Raw genomic sequence first — 10,790 nt, 5'->3', positions numbered from 1 at the left:
AAATTCTTTTAAGCTTATGTGCAGAAATTTGACAGCAGAGGATAATATTCACAGTATAGGATTTCTTTGTATGTGGAATCTTGCCAAGCACAACATTAATCCAGACCATCACGAGGTGAGACGTTAAATATACACACACTCATGCACCGCTGTTTTTGTTCTGCTCTTTGTTCATTCAGTGTGTGCATGAGTGTGGCAGGAACTTCAAAGGGTAATTATAAATTTACTGCTTCGTTTCTTCCAAATATGAGCATAAATATAGTTAACATATGTATTCATGTGAAGCACGTTTTATTTGTGTAGTGCTTTTTACAACACACATTGTTCCACAGCAGCTTTAAAGCTAGAGCCTATCAGCAAAGTAGAAGCACAAACATGAAATGCATACATAGTGTTAAAGAGATATAAATCCATCTAATACAGTAAGAGTATAACATCTGAACAGAAGGTCCAGTCTTTATGAAAGCAGAACAATATGAGAGAATTCTGTGAAAACAATAAATACAAAATCTATACAAATGATGCAATGAGTTCCACGTTGTCTGGTACATATCTGTCATATTTGTGTCCAAGGATGCTAATATTCAAAATGTACAGATTTTGTTAAGAAAATCTATTGCCAGGCAGACAGTGCAGCTCAATAGAAATCCACAGCCTCCTCTTGTGTTAGAACAGTAGAGCCTGCTGTCATTCCTGCCAGACAGTTTCTTCTTTTTTTTTTTTGACAGACAGTTGGAAGTGATTGCATTTTGCATGAATGCCTCATTACTCACAGGTGTGTATACACGACACGCGCGCACGCGTGTGTGTGTGCGCGCACTCTGTCTGTCTGTCTGTCCGTCTGTTGGTGGCTCATTAGTGTTCTCGTTGACAGATGCGATAGAGCTTTTAATGTATTCCACCCACTCTGTCACCACCCAAGGTCAACTACTGGGCAGTATAAGACAGGGAGACTTGACAGAAGGCTGTAACAGACAAACACACAGAAAACCTGCTCACAGTGTCTGTGTGTGGAGCCCGGTAGCTTAGTTTCTTTTGAAAAACATATAAAGGAAAGGAAACAAACATTAATAGGCTTTTGTAAAGCAATTGTGCTGAATTGATTTTAATGAATTTAATATATGTATTTTAGCTTAAATGAATATTGAAGCTGTTTATTCCTGAGGCCTCTTGAACTTCTTCTTGTTAGGCCACCATGATCCAGGAGATAGTAAGGCAACATAAATCAGAAACTTTTTTTCTTTTCTTTAAGAAACCCTTGTTTGAGAGGGTTGTGTTAAAGACATTGGAGGAGGCATAGTTTATAGTTGTAATTAACACAATTAATTTGAGCATAATTGGTCCATGGAGCTTGAAGTCATTATTAGATCATTAAGAAAGTCTAGATTTTAGAATCAAACAGGCAAAAACTCATTTGGTATTAAATCAATTTTCACAGACTATAAACTGTTTTTTAAAATAATATTATATGTGCAGTGCAGGGATTATATAGACTGTACAGTCAGCTGATGATTATCACTAAATAAACCCCTGAAGTTTGTTTTCAGGTTCAAACTGGCTGACTGAATAATATTCTGCCTTTACACAGCTGTTTAAAATTAAATACATGGATTTTTTTTTGAGTTCATATATTATATTATATTATATTATATTATATTATATTATATTATATTATATTATATTATATTATATTATATTATATTATATTATATTATATTATATATCCATTTTCGAAACTTATGGATAGGGCTGTGATTCTATTCTATTCTATTCTATTCTATTCTGGTGAAAAGCTCTTCTTTTAATGTTCTTTTTACATTTACATTTATTGAGCAGACACTTTTATCCAAAGCGACTTACAAATGAGGACAATGGAAGCAATCAAAATCAACAATGAGCAATGATATACAAGTGCTATAACAAGTCTCAGTTAGCTTAAACGGAGTACACATTGCAAGTTTTTTAATTATATTATAAATAAAAAGAAAACAGACAGAATAGAAAAAGAATAGAGCAAGCTAGTATTAGAGGACTTTTTGCTTTTTTTAATTTTATAGTAAATAAAAAGAAAATAGAATACAAAAAGATTAGAAAAGCTAGCATTAGATTTTTTTTATTTTGTTTTGTTTTTTAAGAAAACAAGCAGCCAATTAATAGAGTGCAAGTCTAAAAGGGACAAGTTTATTTAAGAATAAAATTAAAATAGAGAGTGCTAGAGTCAGAGGTTAAAATATTTTTTTTTTTTAGACGTTTCTTGAAGATGGCCAAGGACTTGAGTTGGGGAGGTGTTTCCACCAGGAGGGAACATTTCATTTAAAAGTCCGTAAATGTGACTTTGTGCTTCTTAGGGGTGACACAATCAAGCGACGTTCACTTGCAGAACGCAAGCTTCTAGAGGGCACATAACTCTGAACTAATGAACCTAGGTAAAGGGGTGCCGAGCCAGTCATGGTTTTGTATCCAAACATTAATGGCTTTAATTTTATTTGAGCAGCTATTGGTAGCCAGTGATAAACTTGATTGCTGCAATTGATAAACAGAGATGTGATGGTTTCTTTTTGGCTCATTAAAAATTTATCTTGCTGCCGCGTTCTGGATTAATTGTAAAGGTTTGATAGAACTGGCTGGAAGACCTGCCAAGAGGGCCTTGCAATAATCCAGCCTGGACAGAACAAGAGCTTGAACAAGAAGTTGTGAAGCATGTTCCGAAAGAAAGGGCCTCATCATCTTAATGTTAAATAAAGCAAATCTGCAGGACCGGACAGTTTTAGCAATGTGGTCTGAGAAAGTCAGCTGATCATCAATCATAACTTCAAGGTCCAAGGCTGTTTTTGAAGCAGTTGTGGTTGATGTGCCTAACTGGATGGTGAAATTGTGATCAGATGGATTTTTTTTTTTACTCAGAATCTGATCAGTAATGCCTTGAACTGTGTAATGTATGGTTAAAGACATATTGTAGAATTATATACATGTTATTATCTGTCTATAAATTTAAATAAGCACTTAACATAATGTAAATATTCTGCGCATTGTAGGCCAAGCTGTAATCACAAAACTAACATTAAAGAATTGCATGTGGATACATTTTAAATTATTTTCTTATGTGATTTCAAAGTGGCTTCTGTGCTACAGCCTGTCAAGGTATGGGAACATAACTACCAGAACTATCTATTACAGCTTTCCTTTAGCTGAGGTTTGTCCTGGTCATTATCTCAGAAAAAATAAAAAATAAAAAAGACCTGCTGTTTAAAGTGCATGTGGAATACAGATGTCTTTGTGTGAAACGCTGTCACGATGGGACCCTTGTTATGTCTGTGAAATGTGTAGCCTGAGGCAGAATACTCCACAAAGTCATTCCTAGTTTTCCTGCTGTTTGAAGGCACACGGTCTGTGAGGAATGTCTCTGAAATTAGGTCTGATGCTGAGGGACACGTCTGAGTGAGATGTTCATTAATGCAGTATATTGTTTGCCATCTTTAGATATAAGCTTTTGTGTTGGATAAAGAAGACCTAAAGATGCCTTTTTCATTCGGGTAACCTCATTAAACTGAACTTCCCGCCTTAGTTGTAAGCCTTGTGATGTGATTGCATTCTTCCATTTGTAACTGAACATACTGAGCCTGAGGGAATTCTATTGCTCATAGATAGCTACTGGAGAGTTAATGGAGATCTTACGTTTCATATTATCAACTTTGTTTGAAATTTGTTGACATATGGTAAGCATTTAGTTTTATCATTAATGCGGATGTCATAGTGATAAGATTTTGGAATTTGATGAGAATACTTGAGCTCGTGTTGATACCTCTTTTTATTGCACACTTCAGCAAAACATCTTGGAAAATTGCTCATTTTGAGAAATAATAAAAATAAATAAATGGACACAAATATTAATTGAGTTTAAATTTATACAAAATAATATAATATAATATTATAAATCTATCTTACAAACCACTTGTCCTATTTATGTGGTTGCTATTTATTAATATCTATTCTGCAGTGCATGCGAAAACAAAGGAGAATCATTTTGATGCTTAATGAGAGTGAATGATTGGCGGTGCCATTCTTATTTCGTATATCCACCTTTAAATATACTCACCTTTAGTGGCTGGTTTGCTCTCTTATTAAAGAGTGCATTATCGGCTGTAGTGAGGCTACTAGGGGAGTGATATCAGAATGGAATAGAGCTGAATCTTAATCAAACTGTTCAAATATTAGCCACGTCTCCATCACCACCCCCCAGTCTACCCAACCTTCTTTCTGTCATACACACCTGACCTTACATCCCCCAACAGCACACTGCGTTCTTTTTCAACTCAGTGTAGATTGTTCTAACCTCTTTGTCATTTCAAATTAGTTCAGATGATTGGTGCCAAAAAACTGATTCTGTCTCAGCAGTAGTATCAGAAACATTCAAAAACAGAAAAACAAAACAAAAAGAGTTATAATGCTAAATTACACTGACAGCACTGCACACTACATATCGAAGATTAGTCCAGAATTAAAGTAGAATTTATTTGCCAAGTTTATATTCGGGAGAATTTGGAAAGTGTATTGCTTCAGAGGTAACAATGAGCAACACAGAGATAAACAGATAAAGGAGAAATTGCTATTGTTTGTCTTCAATATTTGTGCAATGTCTGTGCTGCTTCTCAGTGAACCTTTTTGGGCAAATATTATGTGCAAATGTTTTCTGAGAAACCAGCATTTTATTATAATTTTTATGTTTTGTATTCAGCTAAATATTATGTGCAAACTGTTTCTGAGAACCAACCTTATAGATCTTATATATCATTCTCTAGGTTTAAAGCCAGGTAAGTTTTTTAGTGAGTAATGATGTTTTGGTCTGTTTGTCACATACAACTAGCATGGTTTCAAATAATTAATGTAGTTTTATGTACATAATTTTATAGTTGTGTATTTTACTTTTATGATATTGTTATGGTGCTTTGTGTGCTTCTAAGCTTTCCATGCCCAATTCTCATTCTGTTTTATTATTTTGAAAAAAGCAGCCATTTTTAATAGATACTTTACAAAGATTTAAAGGTCCTTTTGTTATGTCTTTATTTTATTTTTTTGCTGAACATAATCTTTTTTTTTTCTTTTTTTTTTTCTTTTGTAGCCTCTGTGCTCCTGCCTCATTCCAGATAGTCCATGAAAGTGAAGAGTCGGGACATGAAGACAAGTCTAGAGGTCAAATATGAAGGAAATGAAGGTAGAAGTTTGACCTTGACACATGCTCTACCTTCCTCCACCTCTTATGTTGTTGTAGTAGGATCCAGATGGTTCTGTGGGCAAGGACTTCTCTGAATGCCAATAGTGAGGTGAAGGCTGGCTAGCACTGAAAAATATTCACCGAGGGGGTTCGCAAAGTCATTCGTAACAGCTTGCAACCATTGTGAGGTGCACAATACCCATTGTATTGAAAAAAATTGTCTGTTGTCTGTCAAACTCTTTGTGATTCAGTCCAGATCATGTTCCTTTGGCTTGTGGCTACTAATGTGCTCATAGATTCCACAACTTCTTTAGATTTAGTAAGTCACGAATATGAAAATGTCTCAGATTACAGCATGGTTTAAGATTTAGTTCATGTTATCTTATATTATCTTGAAGCATTTAAGACATAGATGAGACAAAACTACCATTCATTACTGGAAGGGTCCAAATGGAATAGTTTGGAAATCTATTCAAATACTCTATAAAAATAATGTTTTTTTATTGTTACAGTATTGTTCAAAATAATAGCAGTACAATGTGACTAACCAGAATAATCAAGGTTTTTCGTATATTTTTTTATTGCTACGTGGCAAACAAGTTACCAGTAGGTTCAGTAGATTCTCAGAAAACAAATGAGACCCAGCATTCATGATATGCACGCTCTTAAGGCTGTGCAATTGGGCAATTAGTTGAATTAGTTGAAAGGGGTGTGTTCAAAAAAATAGCAGTGTGGCATTCAATCACTCAGGTCATCAATTTTGTGAAGAAACAGGTGTGAATCAGGTGGCCCCTATTTAAGGATGAAGCCAACACTTGTTGAACATGCATTTGAAAGCTGAGGAAAATGGGTCGTTCAAGACATTGTTCAGAAGAACAGCGTACTTTGATTAAAAAGTTGATTAGAGAGGGGAAAACCTATAAAGAGGTGCAAAAAATGAGTGGCTGTTAAGCTAAAATGATCTCCAATGCCTTAAAATGGAGAGCAAAACCAGAGAGACGTGGAAGAAAACGGAAGACAACCATCAAAATGGATAGAAGAATAACCAGAATGGCAAAGGCTCAGCCAATGATCACCTCCAGGATGATCAAAGACAGTCTGGAGTTACCTGTAAGTACTGTGACAGTTAGAAGACGTCTGTGTGAAGCTAATCTATTTTCAAGAATCCCCCGCAAAGTCCCTCTGTTAAAAAAAAGGCATGTGCAGAAGAGGTTACAATTTGCCAAAGAACACATCAACTGGCCTAAAGAGAAATGGAGGAACATTTTGTGGACTGATGAGAGTAAAATTGTTCTTTTTGGGTCCAAGGGCCACAGGCAGTTTGTGAGACGACCCCCAAACTCTGAATTCAAGCCACAGTACACAGTGAAGACAGTGAAGCATGGAGGTGCAAGCATCATGATATGGGCATGTTTCTCCTACTATGGTGTTGGGCCTATTTATCGCATACCAGGGATCATGGATCAGTTTGCATATGTCAAAATACTTGAAGAGGTCATGTTGCCCTATGCTGAAGAGGACATGCCCTTGAAATGGTTGTTTCAACAAGACAATGACCCAAAACACACTAGTAAACGGGCAAAGTCTTGGTTCCAAACCAACAAAATTAATGTTATGGAGTGGCCAGCCCAATCTCCAGACCTTAATCCAATTGAGAACTTGTGGGGTGATATCAAAAATGCTGTTTCTGAAGCAAAACCAAGAAATGTGAATGAATTGTGGAATGTTGTTAAAGAATCATGGAGTGGAATAACAGCTGAGAGGTGCCACAAGTTGGTTGACTCCATGCCACACAGATGTCAAGCAGTTTTAAAAAACTGTGGTCATACAACTAAATATTAGTTTAGTGATTCACAGGATTGCTAAATCCCAGAAAAAAAAAATGTTTGTACAAAATAGTTTTGAGTTTGTACAGTCAAAGGTAGACACTGCTATTTTTTTGAACACACCCCTTTCAACTAATTGCCCAATTGCACAGCCTTAAGAGCGTGCATATCATGAATGCTGGGTCTTGTTTGTTTTCTGACAATCTACTGAACCTACTGGTAACTTGTTTGCCACTTAGCAATAAAAAATATACTAAAAACCTTGATTATTCTGGTTAGTCACATTGTACTGCTATTATTTTGAACAATACTGTATATTAGAATTAGTTTTATACATGCATACACTTCCATTCATGGCAAAATTTTGGGAAATAATTAGCTACTTATGTTCAGCAAGTAAATGTATTTAATTAATTGATCAAATATGTTTTTGACTGCATTGGCTGAAAAATAAATGGCATACTGTCATTTCTGTCATTTTATGTCTGTTGTGTAAGCTTTGTTACCACTCAGCCAATCTTGATAACAGGAGATTGGGCCAAAGAACACAATAGACATGCATATGCAAATTATTTACAAAACATCTGCACCAAACACAAGACAAGCCAAATACAAAACAAGGCTGGGATTAATTCTCTTAGTTTCGAAGTATCACTGGAAAGTCATTTTGACAGAGGAGACATCTGGCTGCTCTTTTCGCTCTCTTCCCAGTCCCTTTTGAATCTTTCTATCAGTGTTGCAAAATATCACAACCTCTCAAAAGCATCCACCATCACCTCTGCCCTGTCACATTAAAGAAAATTGTGAGGTAAAATGGAGAATGCGTTCCCCATGGAGTGCCATTCAAGCAGGTTCTCTCGCTTGCCCTTCTTCCATCCTTCCCTGACTTGTTCTGGGTCTCCAGCTGTGGCAGCTTTTTAACAGCTCAACCGTTTTCATCTCTGCTGTAAAAAAATAAATAAAAAAATGCACAAATCCCTGGAGCTTCAGGGTCACATGTTTGAGCATTGTTTGCACAACATGCTAGAGGGCAGCTGTGAGGCTGTTGTTGCCCATTGTTGTTGGCCTGTAGGGTGCAATGGTGTTTATTTCAATCAATGATTCCTAACTAGAGATATGTGTATCCCAGGAATGTTGGAGAACTCCTATGAACTACTGTACACAGGTTCATAATTAATATGAATAATGCATAATGTATAATACATTTCAAAGTAAAGATCATACTAGTAATGACTCAAGTATTACCACATTCTTCTAAAATAACTACTTATTACTGGGATCAGTATTCTAATGTGAAAAGCATCATAACTCCCTAATATGGATTTACATTATTGTAAAATTTCGAGATACATGTAAGGTTTTGGATAGTAATGACTCAAGTGTTACTACATCCTTCTCAAGAAATTACTAATTATTTGGATCAGTATTCTAAGGTCAAGATCATGGTTACCCACTTGTAATGATTTAAGTGTTACCAAATCTAGCAAAATGATTTACTAGATACCACCTGTCTATGTAAAGCGATTTGAGTGCCTAGAAAAGCGCTATATAAATGTAAGGAATTATTATTATTATAATTAACTAATTATTATCCATAATCTTACAAAAACCTCAACAGGTTACAATGACTTCAGTAATTATAGGGAGTTATAATGATCTTCACTTTAGAATGATGACCTAAATAATAAGCAATTCCTTCTGAAGAATTTGTTAATACTTGAATCATTACTAGATGGTTACCTTGACCTTCACTTTAGAATGAATTGTTCATTGTGTATTATTTAATTATGAGCCTGTATACAGTAGTTCTTAGGGAGGTATGAGAAAATAATAGTTACTGATTAGCTAATAGTGAATTATAGCATTCGAATGAGCACTATTACTTACTAATTCATTAATCAGGGCTTCTTGTTAAGATACTAGTAGTTATCTAATATTGCATTATTCATGTGTTCGTATGTTCTTATGTAGTTATTCATTAATGATGGAACAGTATTCTAAAGTTTAACTGTATTATTTAGAATTTCTTTAGGCCAAGAATAGACTGTAGTGTTTAATTTTAATACTATTTATTGGTTATTGTCTCTAACATGAAAATAATCATTGGCTGATCAGTATCGCCTAAATTGGTGCATCACTAGTATTATTGTGTTACTAAAGGGCTACTTGGTGAGCTGGTTTTCTCCCAAAATATTGATTGCTGATTTCTCTAATAATGCATTTTCAGATGTGTTTGGGGTGTCATGAGTGTGACTTTTTTATTTTTTATTTTGTGCAAACTGTTCCTTTAAGTGTGGCATTGTGTTTATTCTCAAGGCTTATTTTCTTTATCCACTAATGACAGAACAGTGGGTTATTGTCTGTTTATTCTCCCTTAGCCATGAAGTGTCAACAAACTACTTCCAAGCAGCCATTAAAAGGCATTGGCGCCTTTATAAATAATTCAACCACTTGACTGGATGCTAAATGAATGGAGATGATATGGACAGAAGGTTTTGGTTTCCAGGGAGTCCTTGAGGAGGAGGGAGTGTTTGGAGGGTTAAAATCACCTCCTCAAAACAACACCCACCCCAACACAGACAAAGAGAGAGGCTTAACACCAACCGAGCCGATCTTCCCTCCTCTTTCTCTTCCTCTTCCTCAGACTCGCTGAGAAATTGCATAGGTTTTCCTGCTCTTTTCTCTCCTGAAACAAAAAGAGGCATTTCTGTGAATCAAAGCCACCCCTCAGGAGTCTGTTTTAGGTCCAGCCCGGAATGCCACCATGGAGTTTGAGGGCTCGCGGGGGCCCAGGGTGGACAGCAGGTGGAACGGTTCCAGGTTTTGTTCTCATTTGTCAATAGCCTTGGAGTGAAGTTCTGTTCAGTAGGGAAATGAAGAGAAATGACTTGTTGCCAGCCGGAAAAAGTATTGTCAACAGGACAGAGAATAGATGGATGATGTAAGAGACAAGGGAGGCACAATGTTGCAGCATCTGCTAAAAGAATCTGTCGTGGATATCCTAGACATAGATGGATTTCGGTGGATAAATGATGCAGATACAAAACAATCATCTCAATTCATTGGTTGCTAATCACGAGAAGATGACTCCATTCATGTTTGTGAGAATTCTACCCCTATGGCTCTGATCAATGTGATGAGAAAAGGCCAAGTATAAGAGATTATGTGTTTTTTTGGGGGGGGGGGGGAACTTGCACTAAAGAATAATTTTAAGGACTGTGTGAATGTCAGATGCCAGCATAAATGTTAACTATGCAGCACATAGCATCCTAGAGCTAGTGTATACTCTTGGGTCGGAATTATCTGAGGAACCAAGATGATAGTAAATAACATCATTAACCTTTTCATTTCGGAACTGTTTTCCCTTGATTAGCAACCACTGAATAAGGTTGTTGTTGCAGTAGAGTGATAAATGGATGTAAACATCCTCTTGAGGTACTTGTCCTATTGTGATGTTAAACGAGTAAATAGTAATGTTCCGAACATCCAAGAGTCCCAAGTTTAGACCACACAAACGGAGGAAAAATGCAAACTTTTATTTTGTTAATATTCATGAATCTTGTTTTTGTGTTTAGGTTTGTGGGCCATTCAAAGTCAAATAGAGGATGCACTTTAAATTCCAAATCATTCACAATTTAAAAAACGAACAGGTTGCTGAATTGCAATTTAAAAATTATGAATTTTCAGAATTAAAAAATGGTAAATCATGCACACATAATAGCTATATGTAATACTTTGAAAAAGTTTACATT

The sequence above is a fragment of the Carassius gibelio genome, chromosome B6, assembly GCF_023724105.1.
Source record: "Carassius gibelio isolate Cgi1373 ecotype wild population from Czech Republic chromosome B6, carGib1.2-hapl.c, whole genome shotgun sequence".
In the NCBI taxonomy this organism is placed as follows: domain Eukaryota; kingdom Metazoa; phylum Chordata; class Actinopteri; order Cypriniformes; family Cyprinidae; genus Carassius; species Carassius gibelio.
The sequence above is the reverse complement of the archived record's forward strand: the minus strand, read 5'-3'. Positions refer to the sequence as shown.